The sequence below is a fragment of the Leptonychotes weddellii genome, chromosome 9 (genome assembly GCF_054177405.1).
Source record: "Leptonychotes weddellii isolate Sample4059 chromosome 9, ASM5417740v2, whole genome shotgun sequence".
In the NCBI taxonomy this organism is placed as follows: Eukaryota; Metazoa; Chordata; class Mammalia; order Carnivora; family Phocidae; genus Leptonychotes; species Leptonychotes weddellii.
In genome coordinates this window covers 94,756,775-94,776,271 of record NC_138377.1, presented here as the reverse complement: position 1 = coordinate 94,776,271, position 19,497 = coordinate 94,756,775, and the positions used below count along the sequence as shown (strand labels likewise).

Below are 19,497 nucleotides of genomic sequence, written 5' to 3'. Positions count from 1 at the left end.
CCGGGAAGTGGCCCTGAAAAGGTTGTATTTTGGGGCCTGGATGGGGCAAGGCTTTGCAGGAGGAGGAGGAGTGGGGAGAAGCCTCAGGCAGAACTTATGGCACCAACAAAGGCTGAAGAGAAGCAGGGTGCTGCCAAGGAACAGCCCAGAGTCTTCAGTGGGCCGGTGGCCAGAGCCCGGGCTGTGAGCCGAGGAACAGAGGAAGCTAGGGCTGAGACAAGAGCTTGGGGAGACGTGGGGGGCTGGCCACAGGGAGCCAACATCCTGCGGCAGGCTGCGCCGGGCTGGGGAGGGTACGAGCCAGGGAGGGACCCCGTGGGAGTACTTGGGAACAGCTTCCGGAAGATGATGCCACCCAGGGACAAGCCATAGAGGCCAGGAGTGCCCTCCCTGCTTGAGAAGGTCCTGGCTGGGCCTGCCCTGAGATGCTCAGGGCTGGGGGTTGCCGAGGCCTCTCCAGGAACATATTCCTGTCTTCTCTACCACAATGGGATGCCCCCAGGCACAGATCACTGGGAGCTCATCTAAAGAGGGTACCCCCATGCTCCCAACTTCCCTGTCCTCAGCACCTAGTTCTGTCTGTCCTCACTCTTGTCCACCCATGCAACATTGATTGAGCCCCTCGGGAACCAGGGTCAAGGTCCTGACAGGAGGAAAAGAGGCCTGAGCCCCCAGAGCATAGGGGAGAAGGCCCAGGCTGGGGAGAGAGCTGGGAGGCAGGAGTCCTAGGACTTGGTTACTGGCTGTCTTCAGGGAGCAAGGGACGAGCGGTACACCCAGATTTTAGCCTAAGTCCAAGTAGATGGTATACTCCCCAGTCCCCACAAGAGCTGGGGCAGGTTGGGGAAGAGGTGGTGAGTCAGGTATGGCAGCCCGTGAGGTGTTAGGGGCCCAGCCCTAGCCCTCCCCTCTGCCCTGACTCTATCCCCCCACCTCCTACTTCCAGCCCCCTTGGTCTGTCTAAACTATCCCTCTGAAGGCCCCTCCTCCTTCCCTTCCTCCTTCCCCCTCCCAGCTCTTCTCCTCACCCCCAGAGATGAGGGTTTGGCCCAGCCAGGCTGGCCAAGCAGGCCACAGTCTAGTCTCCCTGCGCAAGAAGCCAGGGGCCAGCCAGGAGAGGCGAGGTGTGCCGTGTCTGGGGACCAAACCCAGTGGGGGTTGACAGGCCTTGGGTGACAAAGGCAGTGGATGGGGGCAACACCCCCATCGCCCCCAGCTGGGGCCCCTGGGATAGAGAGAAGAGAGGTGAACATAGGAGGAACTCCCCACCCCTTCATCCCTGGGCACAAGAGCCACCCACAGTCCCCGGTCCACCCTCGTGCCTACCCTGAAAGCAGGGCCACAATGTCTGACCCATTGCTGGGATGAGAACACTGAGGCCCAGAGAGGCCAGATGATACTTTTCTGACATCAGTGTCCCCACCTCTCAATGAGGAGTTGCTGAGGGGCTCCCGGAAGAGAGTGGGAAGGTTCTCAGAGACAGCTCTGCTGCAGCCCTGCCCTGGGGTCCAGGACAACCTTCACCCAGCTGGGGCTCAGTGCCTGCCTCCCCGGGGGCTGTGAGTACTGAATGAGGGCGAGTATGTTACAAAGTACAGCTTGGACCCAGCACCCAACAGGCCTGTTTCCAGAGAGGGGGAACTTATCATTCACATGCTGAAGAGGTACCTGATTATTTTATAAGGAGAATGCATTTTGGGATCACTCATATAATTTTAAAATAACGTCCCAAATTCATTCCGTGAAACTCCCCAGCAAATCTGTAGCAGATCAACTCCTAGGCTCCAGGCCCGGGTCTACCCACTCACCAGACACCCCTACCTCAGGCTGACCCCTGGGAAAACACCCCCGCTGGTTCCCCACCCTGGGCCAGTGCTGTCCCTGGCAAAAGGCTGGGGGCTGCTTTCCCAGCAGCGAGCCCTGCTCAGAGCGCTGGGTCGGACACCGCGGCGACAGCTGATAAGCCGGCCTGTTTAGTTCTGCCTGCGGAGGTCCTGGGGGGAGGCCCAGGTGGCAGACAGTGTGGCTGTGGCCTCTTCCCCTTCCTGGGCCAGCTTGGCCCCCCAAGGCCGGGAAGGCCTTTGCTAGGGGGTCTTGGGACCTCTGCCTCCAGGCCCCTGGCTGCAATGAGCATGCACGGATGTTGGTTTAGATGATTTTATCTTTTGGTGTAGGCATAACATGTTCTCAGGTCTAAAGCTCCACCGGGCTTCTATCTTTAGGTACAGCACCCCCTCTTCTAGGACTCTCCCCAGAGATTGTGAGATGTATGGGTATACAAGCGGGTCCGCCTGCCATACTGGCCGGTGCACCCTGCCCCCGGCTTGGGTGTGGGAGGGTGTCCTAGGTGTGTGTGTCTGTGTTTCTGGGCACACCTTGGTCCACATGTGCTCCATTCCTACTGGCCCCCAGCTCTGCCCACGTGCCATTCCCCTGCCCAGCACGCTGTCCTCCCTTCCCCCCACACCAACACCCTCCTTTCCTTGTTCACTCATTCTTCTTCATTCTCCAGGCCTCAGTTTAAACACTCTCCTTCTGGAAGCCCTCTCTGCCCCCCAGGCTTTGGTCCTCCCCCACTCAGGGCTTCCAGGACACCCCAGACTTCTTTACCATGCCTACCTGGGCTGGCCTGTTCAATGATCCGTGTCCCCACTAGACAGTCAGGTGACCAAGTTGTCCCAGTTTGCCACCAGTGTTCCCGGTTTGGGTGCTGATAAACCCACATTCCAGGAAAGCCCTCAGGCCCAGGCCAGAACGGCAGGTCCCCCTTGCAGACACTGAGCCCCGTGAGGGCCCAGAGGGTCCTGCCTCATCCATCCCAGTCTCCCAGGACCTAGCCTGGTGCCTGGCAGGCGGCTCCCTAAGTATTTGCTGCATTATGAAAATAAAAGCACCACTCACGTAGCAATCACTCTGGGCCAGGCAGTATGCAGAGCATCCCACAAATAGAAACTCATCTAATCTTCACAACAACCCAGCGAAGCAAATGAAAGCTCCAAGGTCACACAGCGAGGTGGGGCGAGGGGGGAGCCAGGACTCAAGGGTCTTTACCTAGGACATTGTGGGTGCACGACCGTTCCTAGGTCTCCCAGGTGTCCTGCATGGGCTCCTGCGGAGGGAGAGCCAGGGCAGGAAGAACCCCCCGGGCTCCCACAACCCTGCAGTGGGCAGGACTGCCAGGGACACGGGGCTGGCGGGGACCTGAGGAGAGACTGGCTTTAGCCCCGTGCTGCCAGAGTCGGGGGCCCTCCTAGGAACAGCGCCCCCTAATGCCCCAGAGCTTTGCTGCAAAGTTGAGAATTCTCTCTACTGTTGGCAGAGGGGGTGGGCTTGGAAAGGAGAGAATGTGGGGAGAGATGGTCATTGTCCCATTTTACAAGGGCGCTTACAGAGGATAAATGACCTGGCTTCTGTAGGCCTAAGAGCTCTGGGTAGCTGTCCCTTCAACAAGGGAGGCCCCCACACCCACCCTTTGCTTTAAAAATTAAAAAAGCCTTTCCTAAACACACAGCCTCCCTCCAACATGCAGTACTGGGACCTCAGTCCTGGCTCAGGCCCTCCTCACACCAGCTGTGTGTCCTGAGCCTCTCTGAGCCTCTTTCCTCTTGTGTCAGAATAATAAAAGCACCTACCTCGCAGGATTGTTTCTGGGTTCCATGAATTAACAGATGTAAAGCTCCTGGAATAGTCTCGATGCAGGGCAATCGCCTAGCTGATGTTCTCTCACGTTTATTGTCGTCCCATCTAACTAGAACGGCCTTCCCCACGACATGGTCAAATCCTACACTCCTCAAGGCTTTCCTGCCCCCCTGACTCGCACCTGCCCCTCTGTGTCTGAGACCAGGGACACTCTGCGCCTTGGAAACTGCAGCCTCCATCCATCATTTGCAAACGGGTGACAAGTAACACCATCAAAACTTGACCTAATCCGTCACAATAAAACAGCCATTGGGAGACCTCCCTGAATGGCCTCTGTCCGGGAGGTTTGGAGGGGAGGGGGCCGACCAGGGCCTGGGGCTGTACGTGGTGATCAGGAGCACCAGCTGGACAGCCTGATGGCCTGGGTGTGGACCCCAGCTCTTTTATTAGCCAACTGTGTGACCTGGGGCTCGGAGCCGGCTGTTCCTCACCTGGAAAATGGGGGCATAATCACTATCCTCATAGTGCTGTTGGGAGGAGACATTTAGAGGATCCACGTGAGGCACTTCCCTAGTATTCTGCAGCAGGCAGGAACCTCAGACCCCATAGTAGCAACTAAGCATCAGTTTCCTCATCTGTAGACCTATAGATAAGGAAGTAGAGGCAAAAAAAAAAAAAAAAAAACCCTAGCTTTAGAGTGGAGTTCTCAGCCTGGAGCCTGGACAATGGTATTTCCCCACTTCCTTCCTCTTTTCCCTGAGGAAAGAGACAAAGGTCAGGAGGACTGGGCCTTGCATCACTCCTAGGTTACTTTAGGCAAGTCACCCAGTTCAGCCGGGCTAGAAGGGGGAGGGAGAGAAGAGGAAGGAAAGAAGGAAGGATAGGAGGAGGGATGGGAGGAGGAAAGAGGGATATGAAAGAAGAAAAAGATAAAGTAACATAACCCCCACCAGCCAGCCAACGTGGGACTGTCGCAGGCTGAGCAGATCGAGAGAGACAATGGTGGAAGGCTGTGTGGGCCCCCAATGTCAGGAGCTAACAGCCTGCCCCAGTGGGAGTTTCCCCAGGTGGGAATCCATTCTACGTCCTTTCACTGGGCCTTCTTAGCTTTCCCAGGGCTGAGAGTTCAACATGTACTTGATGGAAATCTGCCACATTAAAATATGGAGGAGAAGGAAGAACGAAATTGGAAGCCTCACACTTCCTGATCTTAAAACATATTATAAAGCTATGATACAGAAAACAATACGGTACTGGAGCAGAAACAGACATCTAGACCAACGGAACCAGAGAGCCCAGAAACAAACCCTCCTATGTATGGTCAAATGATCTTCCACAAGCATGCCAGGGCTACATGATGGGGAAAGGAGAGTCTCTTCCACAAATGGTGTTGGGAAAACTGCACATTTACATGCAAAAAAATGAAGTCCGATCCTTATCTTACACTCGATACAAAATCAACTCAAAGTGGGTTAAAGACCTAAGTGTAAGACCTGATACCACAGAGCTACTAGTAGAAAACATAGGGGAGAAGCTCTACAACATGGGATTGGGCAAGGATTGCTTGGATCTGGCACAAAAAGCACAGGGAACAAAAGCAAAGAGACGCGTGGGACTACACCAAACTAAAAAACTTCCACGCAACACAGAAAACAAAGCGGAAACAACAACAGAGCAAAAAGGCAACCGATAGAACGGAAGAAAATACTTGCAAATCATATGTGTAATAAGGGGTTAATATCCAGAATATATAAGTAACCCCTGTAACTCAATAGCAAAAATACCCCCAAATAACCCGATGTAAAATGGGCAAAGGACTTGAATAGACATTTCTCCAAAAAGACATACAAATGGCCAGCAAGCACATGAAGATATGCGCGACATCACTAATCATCAGAGAAATGCAAATCAAAATTACAATGAAAAATTGCCGCACACTCATTAGGATGGTCACTGTCTAAAACAAAAAACAAAAACAAAAACAACCACACACACAAACTGGAAAATAACAAGTGTTGGTGAGAATGTGGAGAAATTGGAACTTTTGTGCAATCTTGGTGGAATCGTAAAATGGTGCAGCCACTATGGAAAACAGTATGGCAATTCCTCAAAAATGTAAAAATAGAACTACCAGATGATCCGGCAACTCCACTTCTTGGTATATGTCTTAGTCCATTTGGACTGCTATAACAAAATACCATAGATGTGTGGCTTATAAACCACAGAAATGTATTTCTCATGGTTCTGGAGCCTGGAGGTTCAAGATCAGGGTACCAGCACGGTCAAGTTCTGTTGAGGGCCCTCTTCTGGGCTGCAGGCTGCTGATTTCTTGGATCCTCACACTGAAAAGAGCAGAAAGCTAATTCTACTAATGCATTAAATTCCACTAACTCATGAAGGCTCCACACTCATGGTCTAATCACCACCCAAAGGCCCCATCTCTAAATACCGCCGCAGTAGGATTAGGGTTTCAACATATGAATTTGGGAGGACACAAACATTCAGTCCATAGCAGTATATATCCAAAAGAATTGAAAACAGTGTCTCAAAGAGACATTTGCATATTCATGTTTATTGCTGCATTATTCACAATAGCCAAGAGGTGGAAGCAACCTACCTGTCTATGGAAGGACAAAACAAAATGTAGTCTATATGTACAATGGAATGTTATTCAGCCTTAAGAAAAGAAGGAAATCTTGTCAGACATTACAACCTGGACAAACCCTGAGGGCATTATGCTAAGTGAAATAAGTCCATCGAAAAAAGACAAATTCTAGGGGTGCTTGGGTGGCTCAGTCGGTTAAGTGTCTGCCTTCCACTCAGGTCCTGATCCCAGGGTCCTGGGAACGAGCCCCAGCATGGCTCAGGGCTTCCTGCTCAGCAGAGAGCCTGCTTCTCCCTCTTTCTCTACCCCTCCCCCCGCTTGTGATTTCTCTCGCTCTTGCTCTCTCCCAAATAAATAAAATCTTTTAAAAAAAAAAGACAATTCCTGCATGATTCTATTTTTATATGAAGTCTCTAAAGTCATCAAACTCATAGAAACAGAAAGTAGAATGTGGTTTCCAGGGGCTGAAGGGAGGGGGATATCGGGAGTTGTTCAACGGGTATAGAGTTTCAGTTATGCAAGATGAAAAAGTTCTAGAGATCTGTTGCACAACAAAATATATATAGTTAACACTATTGTATTGGACACTTAAAAATTAGCTAAACTGGGGCGCCTGGGTGGCTCAGTCGTTAAGCGTCTGCCTTCGGCTCGGGTCATGATCCCAGGGTCCTGGGATCAAGCCCCGCGTCGGGCTCTCTGCTTCTCCCTCTCCCACTCCCCCTGCTTGTGTTCCCTCTCTCGCTGTGTCTCTCTCTGTCAAATAAATAAATAAAATCTTTAAAAAAAAAAAATTAGCTGAACTTATGGAGGTGATCATATATATGTATTTATATATATGATAGATAAAATATATCTCAATTCATCATGTTGCACACCTGAAACATATACAATATGTCAATTATATCTCAGTAAAACTAGGGAAAAAAAGAAAAATGGGCAAAACCACTTACTGCTTTCTTTCATATATGCACCCACTTTTCCTTAGGCTCAAACGTAACCAAATATATACCCTGGTTGAAGGCTGGGAAGCTTGCTCCTCTCTCTCTCTCTCTCTCTCTCACTCACACACACACACACACACACACACACACACACAGAGGCTTTTTTTAAACACAAATTGGGATCATACTTTATATACTACTGCACAATTGTCTTGGTTTGCCTATCAATATCACAGAGAACCCAAGTCACTGTATATGGGATTGAGCAAATACATTCCTTTTTTTTTTTTAATTCTGGTATAGTTCACAGTGTTAGTTTCGGGTGTACAATATAGTGATTCACCAATTTTACACATTCCTCAGTGCTCATCATGGTAAGTGTCCACTGAATCCCCATCACCTATTTCCCCCATCCCCCATCTGCCTCCCCTCTGGTCACCATCAGTTTGTTCTCTAGAGTTAAGAGTCTGTTTCTGTTTTGTCTCTTTTTTTCTTTGTTCATTTGTTTTTTTCTTGGATTCCGTATATGAGTGAAATCATATGGTATTTGTCTTTCTCTGACTGATTCATTTCACTTAGCATTATACTCTCTAGATCTATCCATGTTGTTGCAAATGGCAAGATTTCATTCTTTTTGATGGCTGAATGATATTCCATTGTATATGTACACCACATCTTCTTTATCCACTCATCAGCTGATGGACACTTGGGTTGCTTCCATATTTGGGCTATTGTAAATAATGCTGCAATAAACATAAGGGTGCATATATCTTTTTGAATTAGTGTTTTTGTATTCTTTGGATAAATACCCAGCAGTGGGATTACCGGATCATATGGTAATTCTATATTTAATTGTTTGAGGAACCTCCGTACTGTTTTCCACAGCGGCTGCACCAGTTTGCATTCCCACCAGCAGTGCACGAGGGTTCCCCTTTCTCCACATCTTCACCAACACTTATTTCTTCAACGAGCTCGCTCTTAGCAGTCCACAGTATTCTCAAGTTTGGATGTAACCAAATTTATCCTCCTACGCCCTAGAGGCAGACACGGCAGACTGTCATTATAAAGAACACTATAGTAAAAAATATTTTTTTTAATGGCTAGATTTTATGGATAAAGTTCTGAAAGTGGGACTGGTGGGGCAAAGGGCATGCCCATTTCTACTTTAACAGTGCTTGGTGAAAAATGGTATTTAGTTTATATTTTTATTTGCATTTCCCCAGCAACTGGGAAGGCTGTGTGCCTTTCTCATGTTTGCATTTCCTCATCTGTGAAGTGATGCTGTGCATTTTTCTATTGTTTGACTTTTTCCAATTAATTTATAGGAATTCCACATGAGGGATCAAAAGGGATATGAAAGACATGAACCCTTAATTTTATTTTTTTAAGATTTTATTTATTTGAAATAGAGCAAGAGTGAGCGAGCGAGAGAGAGCAAGCGCATGAGCAGCAGGAAGGGGCAAAGGGAGAGGGAGAAGGAGGTTTCCCGCTGAGCAAGGAGCCTGGCATGGGGCTCGATTCCAAGATCCTGGGATCATGACCTGAGCCGAACGCAGACACTTAACGAATGAGCCACCCGGGCGCCCCCCACTTTGTCTATTTTATACATACCAAATATTTCTCCCCATCTACTACTGTCTCTAGACTTGCTTGTGGAGTCTCTTACTGTGTAGACCTCTAAACATCTTAATTTGGTCTAACCTGTCTTTTCCTTCATGCTCATGGGTCCCTGGCTCCTCGAAAAGATTCTCCCTACCCCCAAGATTATACAAGACTTTTCCTAAAGCATTCACCTTATATTTTTACTTCTGATTTTTCATATTTAGATCAGTTATCCAGATGGATGCAATGTTCGTTTTGCACTTACCCTGTACATCTTTCCTCATTAGTTTATATTAATTATCTTAACTCTTTTGAAATACTGCATCATATTCCACTAAAAGAGTCACTGGCTTAGTCAGCTTGTAGTATTTTGGGGTACTGAAGTTATTTCCAGGTTTTTTTTTTTAAAAGAGTGTATTTATTTATTTGACAGGAAGCGAGAGAGCACAAGCAGGGGGAGTAGCAGAGGGAGAGGGAGAAGCAGACTCCCCACTGAGCAGGGAGCCCCACATGGGGCTCAATCCCAGACCCTGGGATCATGACCGGAGCTGAAGGCAGACGCTTATCCGACTAAGCCACCCAGGAGCCCCTAATTCCAGTTTTAAACACTATTTAATAATAATAATAATAGCTACCAAATATTGAGTGCTTATTACATGACAGGCCCAGACGCACACATGTTGTGCATATTACCTAATGTAACTCTCACGACAGTTAGGGGGTATGTTCTATTACATCTTTTATTCTCTTGTCAAGGAAATAAGTGGTGAAATAAGTGGTGAAGCTAGGATTCTGATCTAATCCAATATTGAAGGACTCAAAAATCCCAAGCTCTTCACCACCAGATGCATGTTCTTTAGTATTTACAAATGTGGCTTGAAATATCCCCAACTTTCATTTCTGTAAGGATGGAGAAAGGAAAATAAACATTTTTTATTTTCTTCCTCTACCCAAACCCTGTAGATGTGTCACAGGTTGTCTCCTGGAATTCTTACAAAAGCCCTCTGAGGGGTGGGATTCTCCACTTTCCAGACAGGAAAAGGGAAATTCAGTGAGGTGAAGACAATCACTCAAGGTTTGTGGGTGACCATGGGGGGTTCAAACCCAGTTCCAAGCAACTTGTGTATTCCTATTTTGCACTTAGAAAGATATGCGTACTCGCTTTACAAATAACACATTGACGAACCCGTAGTTTTTTGTTTTGTTTTTTTTTTTCTTTTGCTGCTGCTGAACTGTTTCCTTGGGATACATTCCCAGAAAGAGATTACTGAGTCAAAGGGTATGAATACTTTTATGGCTTTCCATCTATACTGCCAAATTGTTATTACAGAGGTCTGCACCCCACAGTCTCTGCACCGTGGGGGGGACCTTCAAGTTCTACAGTGTCAAATACTCAGGTGGGGAAACTAAGCTTCCAAGGGGTGCTGCATTGAACACATTGAGCCCTGAGTAGAAGCGTTTTCCAAAGATCTGGTAGATAAGCACTGTATAGTGGGTTTAGAAGCTGGGCGCTTTTGTTTTTTTGTTTTGTTTTGCATAACTTTGTCTCTTTTGTGAAATCCTTCAAAACGTGACTAAAAATGGGATTAAGCATAGTTAGGCTTATCTTTTTAAGGAAAGGACAAGTCTGACAAAAACCCTTTTCTGATGCAGTGCCCCTTGGGGACAGGACTCCCAGCAGCTTGGCCCAGAGGGGGCAGCTTTGGGGGGAGCAGCTGGAGGAAGGGGCATCTTGGGGAGGGAGGCCTGGTGGGGAGGAGGCACGTCAGGGAAGGGGCATCCTGGGGTGAGGGGGCGCGGCGGGCAGGGGCAGCCCGGGGAGGGGCGGGCCGGGCGGGGCGAGGGGACCTGCCGCATCCCCGGCGCCCGGGGGCGGGGGGGGCCACCAGCGCGCTCGCGGGGGCGGCCGATAAGGCGGGAGCGGCCCGTCGCCGCGGCGGCCCCGGCCCGGCGGGAAGGCAGGCAGGCGGGAAGGGGCCCGGCCGGCCGGGAGCAGATAACGCGCGGCGCTCGGGCGGCCGAGACTGGGAGACGCCGCGGCCGCGGGAGATAGAGGCGCCCCGACCGGGCGCGGCTCCCGGCTCCCGGCACCGGCGCCCGCAGCGGGCAGGCCCGGGGGCGGCGAGGCGGCCCCGAGGGTCCGGGGCGGCGCAGGGCCCGGGGCCGCCCGGCGACCTCAGGCGGCCCGGCCTCCCCCCCACCCCCGCCCCCCACCCCACCCCCGGCTCCGGCGCTGGGATCCTGGCCGCGGCCCAGGTCTGCCCCCCGGGGCCCCAGACAGAAGTCTTCCCCGGGACTCCGCTCGCTGCTCGGGAAGAGCAGGGCACTGAGGAATCCTCGGTAACCTCTCCAACACGCGGCGGGTGACGCGCTCGGAGAGCACAAGGCCGGCTCTCGGTTCCGGAGCCTGGCCCCCCAACAGCTCGACGGTGGTGACATCGCCCCCTTTTCAGGGATGGGGCTTAAGGAACCTGCGCTGGGGGCCGGGCGCGCCAGGGGCAGGGTCCGGACCCCGGGGCTCCACACTTGTCTTCCACTGCCCCACAAACGGGGGGCTTTTCCCCCTTGGAGGCTGACAAGGCAGTCGCCACCGGTGGCATTTTGCATTCTGCCTTTTCAAATTCCTCAAATTCCCCACATCAAATTCAGTTGGCGTCCAGACAGCCAGGGAGGAGGAGCGCTGGGAGAGGCCGCAGAGGGGCTGCCAGGAGCCATAAACGGGCGGCTGTTCGGCAGAGAAACAACTTCAGGAGTGGATGGAAATTCACACACACACACAACAGGAGTGGATGGAAATTCACACACACACACACACACGGAACCTCCCTGAAACACCCCACTGCCAAAATCAAACACCTCCAGACAACAGCAAGCAGGGCCTGACTTCACCTGGCGATCAAGGTCCTGCCCATCCCGGCACCCACCCTCCTACACTGGCCAGGACTGCGTACACCCTTTCCACGGTATACAGTCGGCCGCCACAATGCCTCACCGTCTTGGCTCCTGGGCAGCCCTAAAGCCTTCTTCTTTCTCCCCCACTTAACCCCCAATAAGGATTTAACTCTTCATAGTACCTTCGTAAAGGATTTTCAAGGGGATTTTTGGGGTTTTTTTTTTGCATTAAGCTGCCTTAAGAACTGTACCCCAAGTAAAATCCAACTCCTCTGTAATATAGCTACCATTAATCGCAGGCCTACGGTATGCCAGGCTCTTTCATACAGTATCACATCCTGTCAGCAACCCCAGGAGAGAGGAGATACCACTCCCATTTTACAGATGAGGGAAACTGAGCTTGGAGAGGTTCATTAACTTGTCCAGGGGCACAGAGCCAGAAATTGGTTTGGCCTAACTCCAGATTCAGGCAGAATGTGAGTAAAAAGCCGCAGAGTAAGAAACCTTGGTTGTCTTCTAGGCATTTAGGCACTCAGTTGACCACTATTAGGCAAGCCCCTCTCTTTCTCTGGGCCTCAGTCTACCGGGAGAGAACTGGAGATGACTTCCCAGTTCCTGCTTCCCAGGCCAGTTGGGAGGCTCTGCAGAGAGCTGGGTAAGGCTGGGACTACTGGCCGACCCCTCCTGCTGGGGAAATTCTAGGTCACAGGTATGCTTCTTTCTCCATCCCCCACCCCCACCCCCTTACAAACTCTGACTCATGGAAACAGAGTTATTATCTGTGCCCCCTGCAACTCAGGCGGGCCTCTCCTGAAAACAAATCTCCCATTTCCTTTTGGCAGGTGGGCAATATGGGCAATCTCTGGGGCCCTCTACTTCCAGTCTCTGTGCACACCCCCAACCCTCTGCCCTGTTCCTCCCCATCCCAGCTCCTGGGCTCTCAGGGCCCTGCTCCCTCTCTTCTTCCCCATCCAAACTTGCTCAAGGAAAAGCCACTCCATCAGCCAGTTACAGTTAAGTATGAATGAGTTCAAGTTACTAGCATGTGCTTCCCAAAATATGCACGTTATCAGCCTGGGGTTCTGGACAGTTACTAATATGGGGTAATGTACACCCCCACCCCACCCCCAGGCAGGAAGCCTGGTCCTGCCCAGTGCATCTGGAATTCCATATTTTTATATTTTTATTGGTTTTCCCCCTGTGCCCCACATCCTGAGCTAAGGGAGAGGGTTTTTACATGAGCCCACTAATTAACAGAGAACAGAAGCCTTATTTCATAAATAAAATCATAGATACACTGTATGAATAGAAACGTAGCACGTTCCTGGAGAGTGTTTAAACTTTTAAAATATTCCCCCCAGGGTCTGGGCAGGTGAGCCCCGAGGGGTTTTTCCATGGAAGACCTTGGGGTGAGGGAGGGCTGTCCCTTAGGAAAAAGGAGTTCCCTTGGGCTCTGAACTGAGCCCGTTTGCAGCCTGGCCTCCAGGGCCTGGTGGCCCCCTACGTGCCCATTCCTGCCCCAGCTGTATCAGCCCTTCCCCACACGGGCTTTGCTGGGTCTCTGGGCAGAGAGAAGAGTTCATGATGGCCGTCCCCAGGGTTAGGGGATGTGCACTATGGTGTGGTCAGGTGGGACTGTGAGACCTTGGGCAAGTCACTGGCCCTCTCTGGACTTTCCTCAATCTGAGGAATGGAAGGCACAGGTGAGATGAGCCCCGGGGTGTCCTGCACTAGAGTTTACAAGCAAGGTCGCTCTGGGAGCTGAAGGCCAGCATGGAGCTTGCCTGTAGGTGGCTGCTCTCTGGCGTGCAGGCTTAGAGCCTCAGAGCACTTCGGATACGGGCAGCTCTTCGTACCCGCGACGACACAGAACACAGACCGGACGAGGCAGACGAGCCTGGGTATTTGACCTGACATCCAGACCCCCTGAAGAAAGCCAGGCGGAAGTGACTCGCCCTTTCCTGCACACCTGGAAACACAGGTCCAGAGAAATCCAGCAACTGCCACAGTCCTATGGCCTTGCTCAACCAAGGTAACAACCCCTGGGAAGCCCAAAGGGTGAGCCAAGTGACCACAGTGGGTCGCTGCCCCCTGTGGTCTCAGTTTCCTTGGCTGCAGCCAGAGGCTAATGGGATGGCAGAACGAACGTACTCGGAGGAGAGTGGCCACTCTCAGACACTGGACAGAGGACAGGTCTCTTCCTTGAGAGCACGGTGGCCTGTGTAGGGCCATCTGGTGGCCAGGCCTCATCACTGCAGGACCTCCGGAGACCCGGGAGGCTCGGGGTCTTCTGGTGAGATTTCCCGGAGTTTCCAGAGACAATCTGCAAGAGTTTTGAGCCCAGATCATGGGGTGGCCAGAAGAACTCAGAGGAAGCCGATATGGCCGCTGGAGCAGCTTCCGCTCCAGCCCTGACACAGGAAGGGCTCCTTCCTAGCTGGTCTCCAGGGATCTGGGGCGCTGGGTTGCTGCAGAAGCATCTCGCATCCTACCCCAGAGATCCTGTGCCCACAGCACAATGGGGAGACTGAGGCCCTAGAGCCCAACCTTTGATTGCAATAAACAGCAAATATATGTATAGGGAAGAGACAGGCCCGGAATTCAGTGCTTACTGTGGGCAGCAAAGCCTAGCGTGCTGTGTGACGAATTACACACCGTCTTTGAGGCCATTTCTTCATTGGAAAAGGAGAGATGTGGTGCAGGCCGAATGACATAATGTGTGCAAGTTGCTCTGCACATGATAATGAGCTGTGCTGATTATTACTATTCCAGCAGATGTTTCCAGTTACTTGTCGTCCTCTCCGCATGAGGGGTCTTCGCAGCACCGCTTCCCAGAGGGGGATGCGGGACTTGAACAGCTTGCCCTGGAATAATACACTTAGTAAGTGGTCAGTCAGGAATTCAAGCACGGGCTGTTTCAGGAAATGTACACCGAAGGCACTGGGGCCAGAGAGGGGTGATGCCGGAAGCCTACTTTTAGATGGTTCTGGAAAAAAAAAAATACGAGAGAAAGAATGAAGAAGGAAAATGGGACAGAATGTAAACAATTGATGAATCTGGTTACAGTTTACACAGGGGTTCTCTGTTCTACTTTTTGCAACTTTTCCATAAATTCGAAATTATATCCAAAATATGCCTTAAAGCCCAGCTGTTTCAAAATTCTACCTAGCCTCATCGACCACACTCCGGAGGGGAAAACCCAGGCCTTGCAGAGTTCCTTGCTCCAGACCAGCGGCCTAATTTCCAAGTCCTTTGGTGGAAAACGTGACTCCTGGCAACAGCCCGGCGAAGCCTCTGCCCGGCCGGAGATGCCCTTGCCCGGCAGCCAGCCTCACCCAGGTGCCTCGGCCCTCCTCAGGGCCTCTCCTCAACCTCCCTGTCTCCCAAGCCCCCCAGGTGCCGGCCAGCCTGTGGTGCGAGGCCGAGGTGGGGTTTATTTTTAAGTTCCCGCTGATTGTGAATCACTGGAGGAACTGCCCACAGACTGGAGACAAAAGTCTGGGGCTGCCTGGCCAGGAGGAAACACTCTTTACATTCGACTTTCCCCTTGGCACAGGCCTCCCCGCGCCTGGCCTGGCCAGGCTCTGCTAGCCTCTTCTGTTCTCAGAGGCAGAAGCGCATTTGCCGCCAAGTCCTACCGGCCTGCCCGCCTTGCTGTGTAAACAGGACCCGGGGCTGGCGGCCCGGCCCCACACTGGAAATGAGCCTGCCTTCCGCAGCCTGGCCACTTCCTCCTGACATCCGCAGACTCCTCAGAGTTCAGAGGAGGGCGGGTGGCAGGAGAGAGGAGAAGCTGGGGTTTTGCCCTACTCTGGTCTTGCTCGGTCTTGACGAAGAATCAGTGGACAAATGGAGGAGCAGAGGACTCTTAAGCAGCCATCAAAGCCCTCCATAAAAGACCCACCTGGGTCTGCCGCCTATTACAGTTCATAGCTTACATTCAGTCAACATATACTGAGCACCTGCTGTGTACCAAGGGCTGTGCTAGGTGTCCGTGAGGCAGGGGGCATGGAGAGATCTTATTCATATTATCATTAATTCTTTTCTTTTTTTTTTATAAAGATTTTATTTATTTATTTGACAGAGAGCGAGAGAGGGAACACAAGCAGGGGGAGGGGCAGAGGGAGAAGCAGGCTTCCCGCTGAGCAGGGAGCCCGATGCGGGGCTCGATCCCAGGACCCTGGGATCATGACCTGAGCCGAAGGCAGACACTCAACAGACTGAGCCACCCAGGCGCCCCTATCATTAGTTCTTTTCACTCAACTGTAAGCTTCTTAAGGGAAAAGTTAATGTCTGATCCATGATTCACCTGATCCTACAAAATACCTACCATACTACCTGCACATAGTAAAAGCTCAAAAAGTTTCTGTTGCATTGGCCTGGATTAAACTAGGGTAAGGAAAGGCTGAGGGTAGGGAAACCAGAAGGAGCCCAGGCTCCGGCCTACTCTCCTTTCAAGGCCTCTGTCTCTGTCCTGCCTGGGCATTCTGTCTCCTGGGAGCTATGTTCCTCCTTGGAGCACCTTGGTTTCCCTTTAGGAAGATCGGAGCCAGGTTTTCTATCTGAGTAACTAATAATGCAGGTGATTTGATTTTAGGAGGTGCTAGAAACCCTCTCCCCAGTTTCACCACGATGCATCTTCCCAGTGCTCTGAGATGTCACCAACTTTGAGGCACTCCTCTGGGTTGAACATTACCCCCTCCAGAGTGACTCTGAATCTCCTCTCGGGTGGGTAACACCTGCGCCTGTGTGAGAGACGTTCATTCTCGTGGTGGGCATTATTTTATACACGAGAAAACCGCAGGTCACAGAATCGACAGACTTGATCAAGGCTGGGACAAGAGAGAGTCGGGTTTTGAGCTCAGCTATCTGAAGCCAATGCCCCAAATTCTGCACACAGAGTTGAACTGCCTCCCCTTTCTCGGATACCATCTGCAAGCAGGCAGGGGGAAAGCTGTAGCTCCTCAGAGGGAGGGGAGAATGAAGTCAACTGGAAGAGCTTACTGTGCTAAGCGTTCTGGGCTGTGCCCCATGCAATCTTCTCGTCGCTCCATTTATCAATATCCCCACTTAGCAGATGGCAAACTGGAACCCCCTTTGAGGAGGCTGTGATGGCAGCCAGAAGCCTGCCCAGGTCCCCAGCGCTATCTAGACAGCCTGAGGTTGGTGCCGTTCCGTGGAGAAGGCAGCCTGTCGGCCCAGGTGAGGCTGTGGGAACTACAGCCATGGGGTTTTAGGGTAGACGTGATGCAGGACTTTCTGATTGTTTTATTCCGATGACTTATATTGCATCGGCCTTGAAGCTTTTGCAAGAGCTCCACACTGTTGTAAAAAGCAAGGCCTTCTCCTTTTCTCTGAGGAGAACCTGTCCCCTCCACTGCCTGGTTCTGGAAGCCTCCCCAGAGGAATCAGAGACTTCAATCCCGCACACTCATTCGCTCAGGGGCCTCGGGTCAATCTGCTCAAGGGTCATTTTCCTCATCTGCTCATCTGCAGACTATGCATACTATCAGCAATTCACAAAGCTGTCTTTGGGATAAGATGAGTTAAGACATGCGGTCTCTTCACAAGGCAAAGTGTGAACAAAGGTGGTCATTATGGTGGCCCGCACTGGTCTCATACGTTCACGTAGGATGGTCCTTCCTCACCCCCAATATCCTCCAGGACCCGAAGGAGGACAGGAAGGGTGACGGGTGCTGTGTCCTGCTCTTCAGCTGTACCTTCCTCTCCTCTCCCGCCTCCCCACCTGGCCCTGCCCAGTATACGTAGCAAAATGGTCTACACTCTAGCAAATCTTGCTGATGACCTGGTTAGACCTAGAGGCAGAGAAACGGGTCAGGCCTTCTCCAGGTCCTGTGCAGCCAGAGAGCTGTGGGAGGCCAAACCCTCTCAGCACAGCCCAAGTTGCTCCAAGAACGAACAGAGCTCCCAGGAGACAGAATGTCCAGGCAGGATGGAGATAGTCTCATTGGTAGGATTGCTATGAAGGCCGAGTGGTGTAAAATGGATTCCAAAGGCCTGCCCGCTGGCTGAGGCAAGAGGCTTCAGCTGTGTCCCTGTAAGTGAGGGTGATGACACCCTATCGACTGTTGGGGGATACAGACCCCCAGTGCAGCAACTTGGCATGAGTGGGGCCAAACCCATGTTCGCAGGCCATCCCCCATCCCGCTCCTCGGGGGCTTACCCACTCCAGGGACTCTTCCTCATCAGTGATAACCTCATTGTCCCCACCAAAAGAGCACACAAGATTTGCACCAGCTCCGGGTGCAGGGGACTGGCTGGAAGAAGGTAGGCCATTAGCCCCTGAGTTCCAAAGTTTCTCTTTGTGAGCTGGTGCCTGGCATGGTGCCCGCAAGAAGTGGGTGCTCAGTAAACATGGTTGAGTGAATGGATGTTGTTTCAATGCTGAGAGGTCCACACTACCGCCCATTTGCGGTCCCAGGGGACCATGGGATGGGCTATTTGGAATGGGGGGCTGTCCCCGAATGTCTGAGGGGTGAGGTCACTGGGCTTGTGTGTACTGCTTACAGGAAGCACTCTAGCTCAAGAACGCCTGATGCCAACCGGCAGACATTTCCTGGCTGGCAACGGTCCCCTGCCTCCTCCTCTTCCTCCTCCCCTCGTGACCCCAGGCCTGCCCCCCAACCACCGGCGGGTTTCTCTCCTCACGTCGGGTCCCACCCTGGGATCGGAATGCCTGCGGGGCCCCTGGCATCCTCGCCTCCCTCCTCACCTCCTCAGGGCTCAGGACCACCTTGGCCACAGCAGAGTCCAAGCAGAGACAAAGCCACTATCCTCTCCAAGGCCCCCTCCTCCCCTACAGGTTTCTGGGACCCCCCTGGGAGGGGCTGCGCAACTTGACCCCTTCCACCATCCACGTTAGTCTGATCCAACCTAAGCCTAGTTCTGGGGGGACCACTTCGACGGACCCCGGGGTCATTCCATGAGAGGTACTCGTGCCTCAGAAGCAAGGCATTTCCAGCAGCTCCCTCTGTGTGACTGACAGAGGGAAAAAGCGAGGCGCAGAGAGGTTAAAGCAGTTCCCCAGGACTGCACTGTAGTCTACACTGGCAACTCCTGCCCAGAGCTGGGACAAGCTCCTGCTTCTCCAATCTTGGGACAAAAGCCCGCTCTGGGCTACTTTCTCCTCCTCTGAAAAATGAGCAGGAAAGGCAGGACAAGCGGAAAGACAAGACTCCTGCCCTTCCAGCCTTCTGACTGGAAGCACATCGTCCGTCTCCCACCCCGTGCCTGCTCCTATGTGAGCTGCCAGAGCCCCTCATGTGCTCTCCCCTGTGCTTTTTCTGCTTCAGTCACAGACACTTGGAGTTTAGCTCGGGAGGGTTAATAATGCCTCCCTTGCATAAACCGGCACAGTTTTAAAAATCACTTTCCCGCACACTACTTTATTTAACGTTCCCTTTAACACCCCAATTGACAGATGAGGAAACTGAGGGCCAGAGGAGCTGTCCCTGCAGCTGGCCAGAGGCAGAGCTGGGATTTGAACCCATGCCTGTACGGAGCCTGTGTCTGATTCATCCTCCCTGCTCCCTCGGCAGGGGCGCGGGACGAGGCACAAATCCGATGCCCGGGAAACCTGTGTGGGCATGTGCTACCCCTTCCGGGGTCTGATGTGCTCATTTAAATGCGGGTCTTCTGGGACGCCTGGGTGGCTCAGTTGGTTGGGTGACTGCCTTCGGCTCAGGTCATGATCCTGGAGTCCCGGGATCGAGTCCTGCATCGGGCTCTCTGCTCGGCAGGGAGTCTGCTTCTCCCTCTGACCCTCCCCCCTCTCATGTTTTCTCTATCTCATTCTCT

At 52.0% G+C, this 19,497-nt stretch overlaps 1 long non-coding RNA gene across 1 annotated transcript in view; it reads right to left on the bottom strand.

Annotated features, from left to right (window-relative positions):
* Positions 1 to 5,256: 5,256 nt before the first annotated feature.
* Positions 5,257 to 19,497, bottom strand: part of LOC145723549 (uncharacterized) — a 48,085-nt gene continuing 33,844 nt past the window's right edge. The window contains exons 3-4 of the long non-coding RNA XR_014148698.1: positions 8,059 to 8,219; positions 5,257 to 5,981 (exon numbers count right to left, since the gene is read on the bottom strand). This is a non-coding gene — a long non-coding RNA (uncharacterized LOC145723549). The remainder of the gene's footprint in view (positions 5,982 to 8,058; positions 8,220 to 19,497) is intronic.